Here is a 16,587-nt window from a genome sequence, read left to right as displayed (position 1 = left end):
AAAGAAATCATTTCACTAGCTTTTTAAAGAAATCATTTGGCTAGCACTAGCCTTTTAAAGAAATCATTTGGCTAGCTTTTTGAGCTATACATGTGGCATATTTTCACCAATTTTATAGGATTTTTTTTTTCTTTGCTATTAATTATGGTGATCAACGATGATTTAGGCAAAGCTAGGATATGGTGAGAGGGAAGATTGAGATTAAAAGAATTGAAAATGACACGAGACTGCAAGTGACCTTCTCGAATGTAATTGTATTGTTCACGTGTTAAGTTTAAAAATTCGTTACATGAAAAAAATGTGTTAAGAATGAATCTCACAATGATGAGACGAGAAACATTGCATGAGCTTACAAGAGAAGTTGAATTACTTTTCATATTCAACTTCTTTTCATATTGCCAATTGATTTTATAGTGAAATTTTAACTTTATTAAAAACGAGTCTACAATCAGATAAAAAGATCCTTCTCTGCGTTTCCCGTCTCAGTGAAATTATTTCTAGGGTTTCTGATCTATTTTCCATCTCTGTATTCTTTCCAATCCAATACCACCGTGTCCTGGCTGCTCTTTTTTGGGGTGTTTTCTTGTGTCCTTTCAGTAAGTAATACTTATGGGTCTCTACTTTCCATTTTCAGAAACTTAATCGTACATGTTTTTGGGGGTTTTCTTCTATATACATCCTTTTGGGAATTTCATCCATAATTTGCATTTTTTTAGAACTTATTTGGGGTTTCAAAACAAGCCCTCTCCTGGGTTTTCTTTGCTGTCAGCGTTCTTCACAAATCTGTCATCTTTCTAGTGTTGGATCACTGATTCAAATCTTTCCGGTGTGCAGATTGCAAATCTTTTTCTTAATAATGCTACTAAAGAAATCATTTCACTAGCTTTTTAAAGAAATCATTTCACTAGCCTTTTAAAGAAATCATTTGGCTAGCTTTTTGAGCTATACATGCGGCATATTTTCACCAATTTTATAGGATGTTTTTTTACTTTGCTATTAATTATGGTGATCGACGATGATTTAGGCAAAGCTAGGATATGGTGAAAAGGAAGATTGAGATTAAAAGAATTGAGAAGGACACCAGCCGGCAAGTGACCTTCTCGAAACGTCGAAACGGGTTGTTAAAGAAAGCTTTTGAGCTTTCGGTACTTTGCGATGCTGAAGTTGCAGTCATCATCTTCTCTCAGAAAGGCAGGATCGATGAGTTCTCCAGCTCTGAGTACGTTTCTTTTGTTAAATACCTTATATTTAAATTCTTGAATCCCCATCTTTCTTTTATTTTATATGTTTAATAATTTTATAAATAAATAAATATATGAAGTAAACATCATAAAACGTCTACATGTAGTTGAGCTTGTGGCTAGGGGGAAATATTCTACAGATCTTTCGAGCTTTCTATCAATATATTTAATCAAGTACATCCCAAAAAGATGTGGCCCCTGACCTAGATGAAGGTCAGTGCACCAGACATATCCTATAGTACTCCCACTGACCAATTTTGTTCATCTCACCAGCTGCTCTAGTTATCTTCCTTCCAGTTTGCATATAGTTAATGTGAACGGCACATCAGCTGCCGGTTTGAGTTTGAAACTGAAGGAACCAATTGCCCGGAACGAATAGGAGGAATTTCACATAAAATTTGAAAATTCATCCACATATGATGAGGTTGAATTTATACTTACTAGTTTGTGAATGATTGCATATGGATGATCAACACAATTTCACTGGAGATAGTAGTAGCCTGGTCCTTTATAGTTCTGAATGATTGCTATATGGTGCATTAGATTTCAAGAAGCATTTGTGTCTTTTCTATCAATCTATGTAGATTTTTCGCCGTGCGGATTGAATGAGATTTCTTGGCCACATCTGTGGTGTCTTTTCAATGGAGGTGGTAGATTTGTCTAGAAGCGGTGTACCTTTTGCTATGAAGACAAACTGATTAGTGGTTCCATTCTCAAATTAGCTAGTTTTATTGTTTTGTGATGGGTTTTGTGGTTGCTTAGGCAATCTGTTGTGGCCTTGCTGTTTTAGCAATGGTGGTTGTGGCCTCACTTGTTTGAGTGATTGCTTTGTGTGGGTACTCATTACCAAATATGACGTTTCCATCTTCTTTGCATTCAATTTGTATTGTTTGTTGTTCGTGTTTGATGGCTTTACGTGGGCATTTGGCACCAAATCTGACGTTTCTATTGTCTTTGTGTTAGATTTGTATTGTTTGTTATTCATGTTTGTGGTAATCGTTGGTGGTAGCTATACAGAGGTTTATTTGATGAATTAGTTGTGCAAATTTCTCTTCAGCTCAAAGATTTGGTCACTAGAGAATATGTATGTACCTAATATAGCACCCTCTTGTATTGTTCGGTTTCTATCAATGAAATCACTTTATTGTTGCTCTTAAAAAAAAGATATTCGAGACAATAATGTTTATAAATATGGGAAGAGCACTAGTCACTAATGATCTAGAATAAGTATTTGGAAATGTTTATACTGGCCTATAGGCTGTGTATGCACTTTTATATATGTTTATCCGTTCCCGTATTGTGATGAAAGGGGTTTGTTCATTTTTATTATAACTCATGAATTTGAATGAAATGTACAATAGATTTTATGATGTTATGCCTCCAACTTAGGAAATATAAAAAACCATGTAAGGTTGAACAAAACTTTGAGAAAATGATGAAAAATTCGATCTTCTTAAGTTCTTATCCTTAAAGACAAATCCAGTACGTTTGATATCATATTCCATCTCATAATACCTTACAGTCCAACAAAGTTACAAAAGTAATTGGAGGACGAAGAGACCAAAAAAAAAAAAAAAAAAAAAAAAAAAATTGAGAAGAGAGAGAGAACGAGCAGGTCATAAAAATGAGGAAAGTGGGAAGGAGAGATGAAACATATAATTAATGGAGATAGTAAATGATAGAGAGAAAATCATAATTGAAATGTTCAAAATTTTATAATCATATTGTTTAAAACTTATAATTAAATTAGCTTTCATGTCAGATTACATCTCAACCGTTAAGAGTGAGCTAGTCTAATGGTCTTAAGATTTGTATCAAATATTAACTTTAAAGATTGTTTTGTTCCTTTGTTTTAAACAGTCAATTTTTGTTGTGTTCCCTTGTTTTAAACAGTCAATTTTTCACCAAGGAAGTACTTCTGAATCATAATTATGTTTTCTGCTATTCCTTGACACTTAGTGAATGGAAAACCTGAACCATTGCGTAACATCAAGTATATATATCTTCTTGTTAAGAGATATTGTAATGAATGGAGCACTATCTAATTTTGTCATTATTTGGTTTTGACCTCTCGATTTCTGGATGCTTCAGCATGCACCAGACTATAGAACGATTCCACAAACATGTAAATGGAGGGGAAATCAACATGGCTGAAGTGGAACAATATGTGCAGGTTAGAAGCTCTATCTTGGAATTTGAAAATCCGTCTTTAGATTTCAGAGTTAGTTATAAAACTTGCAATATCTTGATGTGGTGAATCTTTCATTAGATAGACGAAATTAAACCCTAAATCAACAACTCTCTCCGCCTTCCTCTCTTGTTATTCATACAACTAAACCTAAGTATGGAATTGAAATAAAGTCAAAGAGAGGAAGGTTTTTTTACGCCAGTATGAGAATGAATTGACTCAACAGAGAAGAAGATCAGAAATGTGCAGCTTAATCAATGGAAGGCCTGCGTCCTGCCTCCTACACTTGCAATACCCTCCTAGTGAACTGAAAGAATTAGTGTTACAGTACCCTTTTCCGATCCCACCAGTCATCTAGTTTGTTTCTATTTATTTTTAGGTGGTATGAAGCATTTTAGCATTGATGATTTCTAACGTTAACAGAAATAGCATTGATAATAAAAACTTTATTCATTTTCAAATTTTGATCAAGGTCCTTCGGTTTTAACAAATGCCATTAATTATTCAAAAACAAAATATTTACATGTCAAAATAATTAAGTTTTATTTTTAAATATATTCATTTAGCGTTAGAAACGTTACATTTGATATATTATATTTATGGCTAAACTTTTTATCATATATTTCTATTTCTAGTTTGTACCCATTTTTAATTTGCAATCATTTTTTAAATTGTACCAATTTTCTTTTAAATTTTAATTTGTACTCATATATTAATTTCTTTTTGTCCCTTATTTTTTAAACTTTTATTTGTACTCATAATTTTTTTAACCTTTTATTTGTACCCACAATTTATTTATAACGTACCTAATTTTTTTTACAAATGTACCACTTTGTTATATGTAAAATGTATCCCTATTTTTTTATGTAATTAACATTTTTTTATGTAAAATGTACCCATTTTTTAATGTAAAATATATTTATTTTTTAATCTAAAATGTACCATTGTTTTTTTTTAAAATATAAAATGTACCCACATTTTTATGTAAATGTACCAATTTTTTATATATAAAATGTAGCTAAATTTTATTATATAAATGTACTCATTGTATAAAAATAAAATAAATAAAATATTTTTTTTAATAATCTAGAATGCTCCCCATAAGCAATTATTATTATTATTTTAATCAAAACCCATAAGCAATTTTAAATAATTAAATTGATAGTGTAAATGAAAGCAAAAATAAAAAAAAAAAAAAAACAGTTGAGTCTTTATTAGTATTATTGCATCTCCTTTATTATTATGTCATTTATGTAGCAGGAGAGGGACTTCAATAAAAAATCTAAAATGCATAAGGTTTAAGTCTATAACAGTTAGGAACAGGGACCGCAACTAAATTATCCCCTAAAATAATTTTAAATATGAGGCGAGGAAATTAGAAAGGAATATGTAAAAACTGAGGTCTTCATAACATTTTTCTTTGTTATATATATATATGAAAATTCAATTAGCGAAGCATGATTAAACCGTTAAACGTAGAGCAGAAGTGTTTAGAAACGTTATGCTTTCATTTCATAAACCAATAAGATTACATCTTTGGTATATATACTAATGATATACCCACTTGTGCTACTAACTAATTACATCATTAACTAACTAATCATTAGCTTATAAGGGCTGTTTTAACAACCTTATAACAAACTCATCTATTTACAATTTTATCCTTATTATCCCCCCTAAAACCGAGGGAAGGTAACCGTAGAGAGGTTGTTTCTGAGGAGCATGAATCTTTGCTTGGACAATGTTTTAGTACATATATCTGCAACTGGGTCTTGTGCGCAGACAAATAGAACATTGATTTGGTTGGTGAGCACTTGTTCTCGGATGTAATGATAATCAATTGCCACATGCTTTGTTCTTGCATGGAAAATTGGGTTTCTAGCCAATGAAATGGTAGAAATATTATCACACCAAAGATGTGGAAGTAGAAGGAAGAACAAATCCAACATCAACCAGAAGCTTGCAGATCCATGTCAATTCAGCTGCAATGTTCGCAAAGGATCGATAGTCAGCTTCTATGGATGAACGAGCCATAGTGGGTTGCTTCTTTGTGCTCCAGTTGATAAGGCAATCACCTAGGTAGATACAAAAACCACCAATAGATCGGCGATCAATGCTACATCCTGCCCAATCAGCATCTGAGAATGCAGTGAGAGTGAGAGGTTTGGAGCACTTGGGAAACCATAAACCAAGGGACAATGTGCCCTTGAGATATCGAAGAATACGCTTGACTGCCTGAAAGTGAGACTGTCTTGGATGCTGCATGAATTGGCATAATAGGTCCACTACAAACGATAAATCTGGCTTGGTCCAGGTTAAATACTGGAGTCCACCAACCAAAGATCGATATTCTGCAGGATTAGCATACATGGGAGACTCATGATCCAATTTCGTGGTGCTGAGAGTTGTAACACAAGGCTTGGAACCTTCCATGTGAGCTTTGGTGAGAAGATCCAAGATGTACTTTTGCTGAGACAGAAATATACCAGATGAGGATTGATGAACTTCAATACCAAGAAAGTAAGAAGTGGACCAAGATCCTTAATGGGAAATAAGCCACTGAGTTGAGAAATGATGTCTTAACAGAGTTGAGCATTAGGACCAGTGACAATGATGTCATCAACATACTCCAATGTGAAAACTAATGCTGGATACCTCTTGACAAATATAGAGTGATAATTTTGTGAACCGAAGAATCCAAGAGACTTTAAAGCAGTGGTCAACTTCTCATACCAAGCCTTGGGGGCTTGCTTCAACCCATACAAAGACTTGTGTAAGTGACAGACATGATGAGGTTTGGTAGGATCTTCAAACCCAGGTGGTTGTATCATGAACACAAACTCAGTTAAGTTACTATGCAAAAATACATTACTTACAGCAAGTTGGTTGAGAAACTAGTCGAATTTAGCAGCCATAGTGAAGAGCAGCCTTTATGGTGACAGGCTTAGCAACTAGACTAAAAGTCTCAGTGTAGTCCAAGCCTTGTTGCTGATGAAAACCTTTGACAACAAGCCTTGCTTTGTACCAGTCAATGGTACCATCAGGTTTTTGTTTGATTCGAAATACCCATTTTGCACCAACTAAGTTTTGAGAAGAATTAGTAGGAACTAGAGACCGAGTTCCAGTTTGAATGAGGGCATTGAATTCCTCTTCCATTGCTTTCCTCCAATGAGGTAATTTGAGGGCCTGAAGATAAGTTGTTAGGGGTATAAACTAGGGATATATCAGAATGGAGAGGATGTTTGGTTGCCAAAAGGGCTTTGGGTTTGAAGATGCCAGATTTTGATCTGGTTTGCATGGGATGAGTGTTGATAGGTAATGGAGGTTAAGCAATGTTATTAGAGACAAAAATGGTATTGGGAATTGGAGTTGGGTGTGTTGGTGAGGAGGATGTAGGAAGAAGGGAAGGTGAGGGTGGAGATGTAGGGAAAGGTGTAGGATTAAGAGAATGAGAGATAAAGGGAAAAGTTAAGGTATTAGGAATGGTGTTATGATTCTATGATGTAGATGAATTGGTACAGGACTAAGATTGTTGAATGAACTTCCTTTTAAGCAAAAGGAAAGGTAGCTTTATCAAAGATCACATGTCTTGAGATGTATAATTGACCAATGACAGGATTAAGACACTTGTAGCCTTAATGATTCAAGTTATAACCCAAGAAGATGCATTCCTTGCTTTTGGGATCGAGCTTGGAGTTGGTTAAGGCTTCAACCATGGAAAACACCTACAACCAAATATTTTCAGAGATGTATAATATAGAGCTTGACCAAATAATAATTCCCAAGGAGATGATTTGGTGGCTATTGGCAGTCTGTTAATAAGATAGATGGTTGTGGCAAATGCATCATCCTATTAAGAATGAGGAACCTTGGATGCTACTAGTAGAGCTAGATGCTTGTGCTTGCGCTCAGCACAACCATTTTGTTCTGGTGTGTGAAGGCAACTAAACTAGTGTGAAATGCCATGCAATTGAAGGTAATGGAGAAATTTGGAACTTAGAAATTCCCTCCAGAATCAGATCTTAGAGTCACAATCTTAGAGTTGAGCAAATTTTCAACCAAAGGTTTGAAATGTACAAAAGTGTCAAAGACATCAGACTTGGATTTAAGAGGAAAGAACCAAGTATATTTCGTATAATCATCAACAAATATAATGTAATATCAATATCCATTAACAGAAAGAAGTGGTGCAGGACTTTTAAAGAGCGTTTTCTCCGAAGAAAGGTCCTTCACAATGAAGTGAAAAGGATACAAGTGAATAGAGCACCAATTATCAAGTATGAATTAATTGGCAGAAATCAAATCTTGCTTAAGATGAGGAACATGCAGGACAATTTTTAGAGCAAAACAATGAGAGGCAGTGTTAAGTGTAGAAGATCCAGAGTTAAGTATAGCCAAACCCTTGCCATTACCGATATAAACTTGTTCAAGTCCATTATATGGCTCAGGACTTTGCAAACTGCTATAAGAGTTGGTCATGTGCGAACTAGCTCTAGAATCAAGCAACCATGTGGGAGTAGTAGTTGCATTGTATGCGGTTTGAGAGTTCTTGGTGCCGAGTGTGGATTCATGTGTTGTGGACACTCTGCAGTTTCATGATCCATTTGGCGACAAATTTGGCAAGAGATCTTTTCGGTAGAAAAGTTGTAGTTAGAACGAGAACCACAATTATTTATGCGAGTACCCCGACTGCCTCGATGAAATCTTGGATTGCCTTGAAAGCCTTGATGATTTCTTTGAGTACCACTAGTATTGTAAGGCCTAGGATTAGAAGAATGTCCACGATATGAAGCACCATAGGAATTTAGATTTGATCCACTATGAGTAAAGAATGCCTGTGATCCAAAGTCACCAATTGGTGTTGGAAGAAGGCCAGCAAAAGAATTAAATGCTTAAATCAGTGCTGGCGGAGAGACTTTCTTGCGAGTAGTTAATTGCAGTTTCTTGCTCAAAAGTAGTCCATGAAGTTCATCAATGGTGGTGGAACCAAGCCTGAACTGAATAACATCAATGAACGATTCATACTCAGAGGGCAAACCATGTAAAATCACATAGATCAACTCAGAGTCTTCGATCGGAGCTCCGGCATTAGCAATTTCTTCAATTTGTTAAAGATAGATTGCAGCCGTAGAATCACCCTTCATGATGGTACGAAGATGAAAACGAAGCTCGTGAATCTGGGATTGCGATGCGGTTGCCAGTCGTGATTCCAGTTTCGACCATAGCTCACGAGCCGAATAGACACCAACAGTGTATGTAATGGGAGCATCCTCGAGCGTAGAGTTAATCTATATCAAGATGTTTTGATCATTCTCAAACCATTCAACGTACTGTGGATTCAGAGTGGCAGTGCAATTTCCAGACAAGTTAAGAAGAAATTTCGATGGAGCATGCATCGTGCTGTCAACGATACCTGTGAGATTGTACTAGCGGAAGATTGGAGCGAACAAAGTACTCCAGGTAAGATAGTTCGCGTTGTGAGCTTAATCAGAACTAGAGATCCAATATTCTGGATCGTGATCGACAAAATTGCCGAGGATTGTGAAGAATTAGGGCAAGAATTCATCTTAGCGGGATGAATAGGAGAGGCAGATTAAGAAGAAGGGGAGCCAGAGGTCGCCATGGCTGAAAAGCTAGGGTTTTGAGCTTCGAAGAGAGAAGAAGAAGAGCGAGAAGCAGGAAGCGGAGAGAAGAGGATCGAAGGTCGTAGACGCAGGCAAGAGATACCATGATAGAAATGTTTAGAAATGTTATGCTTTCATTTCATAAACCAATAAGATTACAACTTTGGTATATATAGTAATGGTGTTGATTGTTGGCTCAAACAAAGTAGAAAGTAGTCTAAAACCAACAAATGATGTTGGCTACTTTTGTGGTCAAAATTGATGGTTGGTATGCTACATGTGGGAAATAAAATGGATGCTCTTATGCCTAATTTGTGGTCAAAGAATGGATGCACTTATGCCTAATTCTTTTGACTTGATGAGAGGCCTTTGGCCTATAAAAGGAGGTGTAGGCATAACTCAAAAACATCAAGGAGAAAGGAAGAGAGAAAAATAGCAAGAAGCCATTTGGTATAGAGAAGAATTTTCTCAAATTGTCTTGCTTTGTATTTTTGGTTTTCTCTTCCTATTGTAAGTGTGAGAGTTTGGGTTATTCGGGTCTTTGGGAAATTGAGTGATAAACACTATTGTATGTTCTCATTGATTATAGTGGAATACTCCGTCGTCTCCAAACTGGATGTAGGCATTGCCGAACCAGTATAAATCTTGGTGTTCTTGTTGGTATTGTTCCATTTATCTTTTGTCAGTTATTGTGGTTTATTTTTCACTCACACTTGGTTGACGCTTCCGCACAACAAGTGGTATCAGAGCCTAGTGTTTCGACTAGGCGTTCTCGTGGGAGTGAAAAATTTGTTGGCGCTACAGTCCCGTGAATAGTGCCGAGTAGATGGCTGGAGATAAAGATGAATCTGTGAAGGGGAAGGAGTCGACATCGTCTTCGTCGGCGTCTACATCCAATAGACATCAAATTGCTACTACAAGGTTAGAGGTTGATAAATTCAATGGCTCTAATAATTTTGGTATGTGGCAATGTGAAGTTATGGATGTGTTGTATCAACAAGAGTTGGATATGGTTCTGGAAGATAAACCAGAAGATATTGATGACAAGCAGTGGACACGAATTAATCTTCATGCTTGTGCTGCTATTCGATCGTTCCTTGATAAGGAGTTGAAATACCCGTATATGAAGGAAACTTCTGCTAAGGAGTTATGGACAAAATTGGAGGAGAAGTATATGACCAAGAGCGCAGAAAATCGGCTCTTCTTGAAGAAGCGACTCTTCCGATTTCAGTATAGTCCAGGTATTTCTATGCATGAACACCTCAATGATTATAATAAAATACTTGCTGATTTAGCAAACCTTGATGTGAAAATTCCTGACGAGGACAAGGCACTATGTTTGTTAAATTCATTGCCTGATGATTATGATCATTTGACAACTACTTTGTTGTATGGAAAATCCGAGGTGAAACTTGATGAGGTGTCTGCGGCATTGGTGAATCATGAGTGTCGAAAGAAGGAACTAAAGACTCACAATTCACAAACCGAGGCACTTGTTGCAAGGGGTCGAACAGTGGAAAGAAAATATGTGAAGCGGGGACAATCTCGTTCAAAGTCACGAGGGAAGTTTCCTGCTAAAGATGAATGTGCCTTTTGCCGCCAAAATGGTCATTGGAAGAGAGACTGCCCCAAATTGAAGAACAAAGAGAAAGCGGGTTCTGAAGCAAATATTGCAAAATCTGGAGATGATGATTTCGAGTTTGCTTTGGCTAGTTCATCTGCTGATGGTCACTCCAAGGAGTGGATTTTGGATTCAGGTTGCACCTATCATATATGTCCCATTCGAGAATGGTTTTCTAGCTTCGAGGAGCTGGATGGTGGAGTTGTTTTGATGGGTAATGATAATGCCTGCAAAACACAAGGGATAGGCAAAATCTGTTTGAAGATGCATGATGGAACAGTCAGAGAATTAAGTGATGTTCGGTATGTACCGGATATGAAGAAAAATCTTATCTCACTGGGTGCATTGGAATCCAAGGGTCTCAAGATCACCATGAAGGGTGGAGTTCTTAAAGCTGTGTACGGGGCACTGGTGGTGATGAAAGGTACAAGACGAAATAACTTGTATTTCTTGAAGGGGAGTACAGTTATTGGTGAAGCAGCTGTCACCGAAGCTGCTGACGCAGATAGCACAGACACCACGAGGTTATGGCATATGCGTCTAGGGCATGCTGGTGAAAAAGCGTTGCAAGGATTGGTGAAGCAAGGCTTGTTGAAAGGTGCAAAGGCATGCAAATTGGAATTCTGTGAGCATTGTGTGTTGGGTAAGCAAACTAGAGTAAAATTTGGCACTGCTATTCACCACACTAAAGGCATTCTTGATTATGTTCACACTGATGTTTGGGGACCTTCCAAGAATGCATCTTGGGGAGGTAGCCATTATTTTGTCTCCTTTGTTGATGACTTCTCTAGAAGAATATGGGTGTACACCATGAAGCGTAAAGATGAAGTCTTGAAGATATTCCTGAAGTGGAAAAAGATGATTGAAACGCAAAGCGGTCGAAAGATCAAGACTCTCAGATCAGACAATGGGGGTGAATATAAGTCTGATCCTTTCTTGAAAGTTTGTCAAGATGAGGGTATTGTGAGGCACTTCACGGTTAGGGAGACACCGCAACAGAATGGGGTGGCGGAGAGCATGAACCGTACTTTGCTTGAGAAAGTTCGGTGTATGTTGTCTAATGCTGGATTAGGCAAGGCGTTTTGGGCTGAGACAATTACTTATGCAAGCCATCTCATTAATCGATTGCCAGCTGTTGCGAATGAGGGCAAAACGCCCATGGAGGTATGGTCTGGTAAACCTTGTACTGATTACAAGTTCTTACACATATTTGGTTGTCCTGCTTACTATCATGTCAGAGAAAGCAAGTTGGACCCAAGAGCAAAGAAAGCTCTATTTATGGGCTTTAGCACTGGCGTGAAGGGATACCGACTTTGGTGTCCAGATGAGAAGAAATTTGTTGTAAGCAGAGATGTGACCTTTGATGAGGCTGCTATGGTTAATCAGAACAAGCATGAAGGTGAAACTGAAACAACCGAGACCATGAGTAGCTCAAAGCAGGTGGAGTTACTGAAGACTCCAGTTGTTCCAGTAAGGTCTGATGTTACAGACACTAGTCCTACAGTTAATCATGATGATGAGGACGAGGATGATGAAGAGGAGGCACCTACCCAAGAGCCTCCACAGCAACAAGACTATATTGCAACCAGAAGATCGAGAAGGGAAATTCGAAAGCCTGCTCGATTTACTGATATTGTGGCATATGCACTTCCCGTTATTGAAGATGATATTCCATCCACCTACAAAGAAGCTGTCATGAGTTCAGAGTACGAGTTGTGGAAGAAATCTATGGATGAGGAGATGAAATCTCTTCATAAAAATAAGACTTGGAAGCTGGTTCAGTTACCAAAGGGGAAGAAAGAAATTGGTTGTAAATGGGTGTATGCCAAAAAGATGGAATCTTTGGGAAAAGACAATGTAAGATTCAAAGCCAGATTGGTAGCTAAAGGCTATGCTCAGAAAGAAGGCATTGACTACAATGAGGTATTTTCTCCTGTAGTAAAACATTCTTCTATTCGTATTCTGTTGGCTTTGGTTGTGCAGTTTGATCTTGAGTTGGCCCAACTTGATGTCAAGACTGCGTTCTTACATGGTGATTTGGAGGAAGAGATTTATATGTCTCAGCCAGAAGGTTTTAAGGTTGCTGGAAAGGAAAATTGGGTTTGCAAATTGGAAAAATCATTGTATGGCTTGAAGCAGTCTCCAAGACAATGGTACAAGCGATTTGATCGATTTACGATCGGGCTTAAGTTGCTCAAGTTTAAGCACTGCTTAGACTTGATTGGCATTTGTAAAATTTGTTGATTGCCCCATGGGGGAGTGGGAGACGACTATTGGGAGATCTACTTAAAGGGTTTGCGCCAAGGTGGAGATTGTTGATTGTTGGCTCAAACAAAGTAGAAAGTAGTCTAAAACCAACAAATGATGTTGGCTACTTTTGTGGTCAAAATTGATGGTTGGTATGCTACATGTGGGAAATAAAATGGATGCTCTTATGCCTAATTTGTGGTCAAAGAATGGATGCACTTATGCCTAATTCTTTTGACTTGATGAGAGGCCTTTGGCCTATAAAAGGAGGTGTAGGCATAACTCAAAAACATCAAGGAGAAAGGAAGAGAGAAAAATAGCAAGAAGCCATTTGGTATAGAGAAGAATTTTCTCAAATTGTCTTGCTTTGTATTTTTGGTTTTCTCTTCCTATTGTAAGTGTGAGAGTTTGGGTTATTCGGGTCTTTGGGAAATTGAGTGATAAACACTATTGTATGTTCTCATTGATTATAGTGGAATACTCCGTCGTCTCCAAACTGGATGTAGGCATTGCCGAACCAGTATAAATCTTGGTGTTCTTGTTGGTATTGTTCCATTTATCTTTTGTCAGTTATTGTGGTTTATTTTTCACTCACACTTGGTTGACGCTTCCGCACAACAAATGGTATACCCACTTATGCTACTAACTAAGTACATCATTAACTAACTAATCATTAGCTAATTATAAGGGCTGTTTTAACAACCTTATAACAAACTCATCTATTTACAATTTTATCCTTATTAACGCTCACCCCCCAGTAAGGGTGGTGAGCAAATTCAGACTCATTTCTTCATATCAACCTGGACTAAAAATTCGTTTTTACTACCGTGCTAGAGGAACATGCATGGTGCATGTAATAAGCTACCACCCCTTGCATTTGCCGAACTTGAACCCCAATGAAGATATAGCCTTTTTATTATACCGTAACTTCATTTAAACAAGGGGCATTTCTGGGTGCTTTGTATGCCCTGGAATCTCTTGTATTTCCATAGGGCATTGGAAAAAGGACTATTGTGTTCAGTGGGCACAGAAGCACTTAAGCCTCGACAGTCTACTTTCCTGGGAAGTGGTTTTGGGATCACTTGCCTGCGATGGTTCTTATTGCTTCTCTTCCTTTGCTTATGTTAGGCACCTTTCTTTTCAGTATAATCCAGAACTAATTGTTTAAGAGATTCTGTGTGTCAATTGTGCGTTATAATTATATTGTACCTATGTGAAAATCAGTACCATACATGCACACAATTGTATATGTTAATATGTATACTACGTGTACCATAGGATTGCTAGGAAGTTTTTTGGATTTTGTCCTTCCTCATCTTAGCATCATCATTATTTTACAATATTGAAACCTGATAAGCCGATACATACTTATCAAACGAGAAAGGAAAAAAGAAAGGAAACTGAGGAGCGGTCTTCAAGTTGTTGATTAGGTTAACTATTAGCAAATCCTTTCACACCTAAGCATGTTTCCATGCGTTTGTACTCTATAGGAGGATTATATATCACATTTCACAATGTGTATACTCTTTAGTTGTGACTGATCATTTTACACAATTTTATTACATAAATGATTTTCACGTTTCTTTTGAATTTCTACACTCTCTTTTAATTTTTCTTTTATTCATTCAATTCAATAGCTTAAAAAAAATGTAATGCAAAAAGGAGTGATTTCTTGATTACCTAACCTCATATATGAGACAAATTTTGGCTGAGAAAAAACTAATTAATCTGCATGTGCATGCAGCACTTGAAGCATGAATCAGCTACTATGGCCAAGAAGATAGAGATCCTAGAAGCTTCTCAACGGTTTATGGCTTAATTTTTATCATCTTCTCCTGCACTTTTTTACTCAACTGACGTTTCAGGTTTTCCTAAACTCTGAAATTTGTATGTCTTAGGAAGTATTCGGGAAATGGTTTGGATTTTTGCTCTGTTGAAGAACTCCAAGAGATCAGTAGCCAGCTGGGACGAAGCTTATGCAGCATAACAGAGAGGAAGGTATTTCAGCTGATGATGATCACAATTCCATTTTCCTCCAACTCTTATCAGTTAAATGGATTTTTATTTTCCTTTTGAAATTTAACTAACTTGAAGTGATTCCAGGCTCAATTATACATGGAGCAGCTAGAACAACTTAAGGGAAAGGTATTTACTTAATGTACTGCTACAAAACTATTAAGGTGATGTTATTAGCACTTCAAAGCTGTTATCCCACATGTATTGTATAAATTTTTTTGGAAAATTGGCTAAAATGAAAAGAAAAAAAAAAATCACATTCCAATTGTTGAAATTGATGAAAATTAAATATTGACGACATACTGAAAAACTGATCATTTCAACAACTGTTAAACTGTAAAATTTAAATATTGACGACACTAGAAAACTGATCATTTCAACAATTAGATTTGAAAATGATCAACTAGGCCAATTTTCCAATTTTCTGTTATGTATTAAAAATTCAGAGTGCCTAATAACTTGTTTTGGAGAGTCAATAACAGCTCTCTAACCATTAATAGTATTTGTAGAGCTCTATACATACATTGTTCAACTGCTTCACTAGTTCTATGTTCTTACAATCTTTCTCTCCTCTAAAATCAGGAGAGGTTCCTGTTACAAGAGAATGCGCAGTTATGTGAAGAGGTAAACGTTTTTAAATCCTTTTGAACTGTTTCCATTTAATTACTAACAACTACGTACTGTGCATGACGTTTGAGGTGCTTTTGTTTCCTGATTTCCATTATGATTTTTCTTTCTTTCTGGTATTTCTTGCTTATTTATCTGCACAATAATGATATGATCAGTGTGGTGCAAAGCCGTTGATGGAGTTTTCAGCTCAAAGAGAAAGAGCTTTTGCTCCTGCACGCTGTGAAAAAGCAGGAGCTTGCTTCTGCTTATGTAAGCTACAGGGGCCAAAGTAGCACGAGTTCTGGGGTGGAGACTGAATTGTTCATTGGATCGCTAATAATGCGCGCTGTTGATCGCATCGCAGTCTAATGTCAACGTACATCAGATAAATAATAATGCTTGTCAATAATCTCTAAAGACAATGCCATAACAATTAAAAGGCTTTTTAGGAAAAATGATTATGAGATTGGCATAATTTCCAACTATGTTTTCTGACAATGAAAATTGATAGAAGTGATCTTGAGTTTTGTCTTTTGTAAATCATTTTGATCATTCCGTGAAAAATCGGTCAATGAACTCATTAAATTGTCACAGTGAACGACCATGTGACCATCTTTTAAAAAGTATTTTTGACAAACCAACCCCTCAACTGAACGAGAATATTGATAAATTTTTCATGAATTAGTAAAAAAATATTTATGAGAGTTGTAAATATAAAAGAGTATATTCAAGATTTGCCATGTGGCGAGTTTTGAATGGATTGTAGTGTCACTCAGCAAAATCTAATAGCAAGTAAAGATTTACACAAATTTTTTTCATATGTGAAAGATAAAAATTGATGTATGAATAAATACTCCACTTGGATGTTGTTTTCTTGGAACCTGCATCTCTCATACGGTCTCTTATTTTCGAATTCAAATCCTCTACACCTATTTTCTCCTTTGTGGCCCATTTAAATGGGCCGAGCCATTCGACAAATTTCATTTCTTTATTTAGGCAAGAGGTGGACGTACGTGATTGACCTTGGTTGACAGCTGCAGA

The 16,587-nt window shown here is 36.7% G+C and overlaps 1 pseudogene across 1 annotated transcript; it reads left to right on the top strand.

Annotated features, from left to right (window-relative positions):
• The first annotated feature begins 457 nt into the window (after nucleotides 1-457).
• On the top strand, nucleotides 458-16,086 carry LOC137734689 (MADS-box protein AGL42-like; annotated as a pseudogene). Its single transcript, XR_015964209.1, has 8 exons — nucleotides 458-596; nucleotides 1,025-1,219; nucleotides 3,333-3,414; nucleotides 14,666-14,727; nucleotides 14,820-14,919; nucleotides 15,025-15,066; nucleotides 15,520-15,561; nucleotides 15,723-16,086. The product of XR_015964209.1 is annotated as an MADS-box protein AGL42-like (transcript).
• The last annotated feature ends 501 nt before the right edge of the window (nucleotides 16,087-16,587 follow it).

The sequence above is a fragment of the Pyrus communis genome, chromosome 7 (genome assembly GCF_041283825.1).
Source record: "Pyrus communis isolate YQ-2024b chromosome 7, ASM4128382v1, whole genome shotgun sequence".
Lineage (NCBI taxonomy): Eukaryota > Viridiplantae > Streptophyta > Magnoliopsida > Rosales > Rosaceae > Pyrus > Pyrus communis.
Note: the sequence above shows the minus strand (reverse complement) of the source record. Positions and strands in the feature narration are given on the sequence as shown.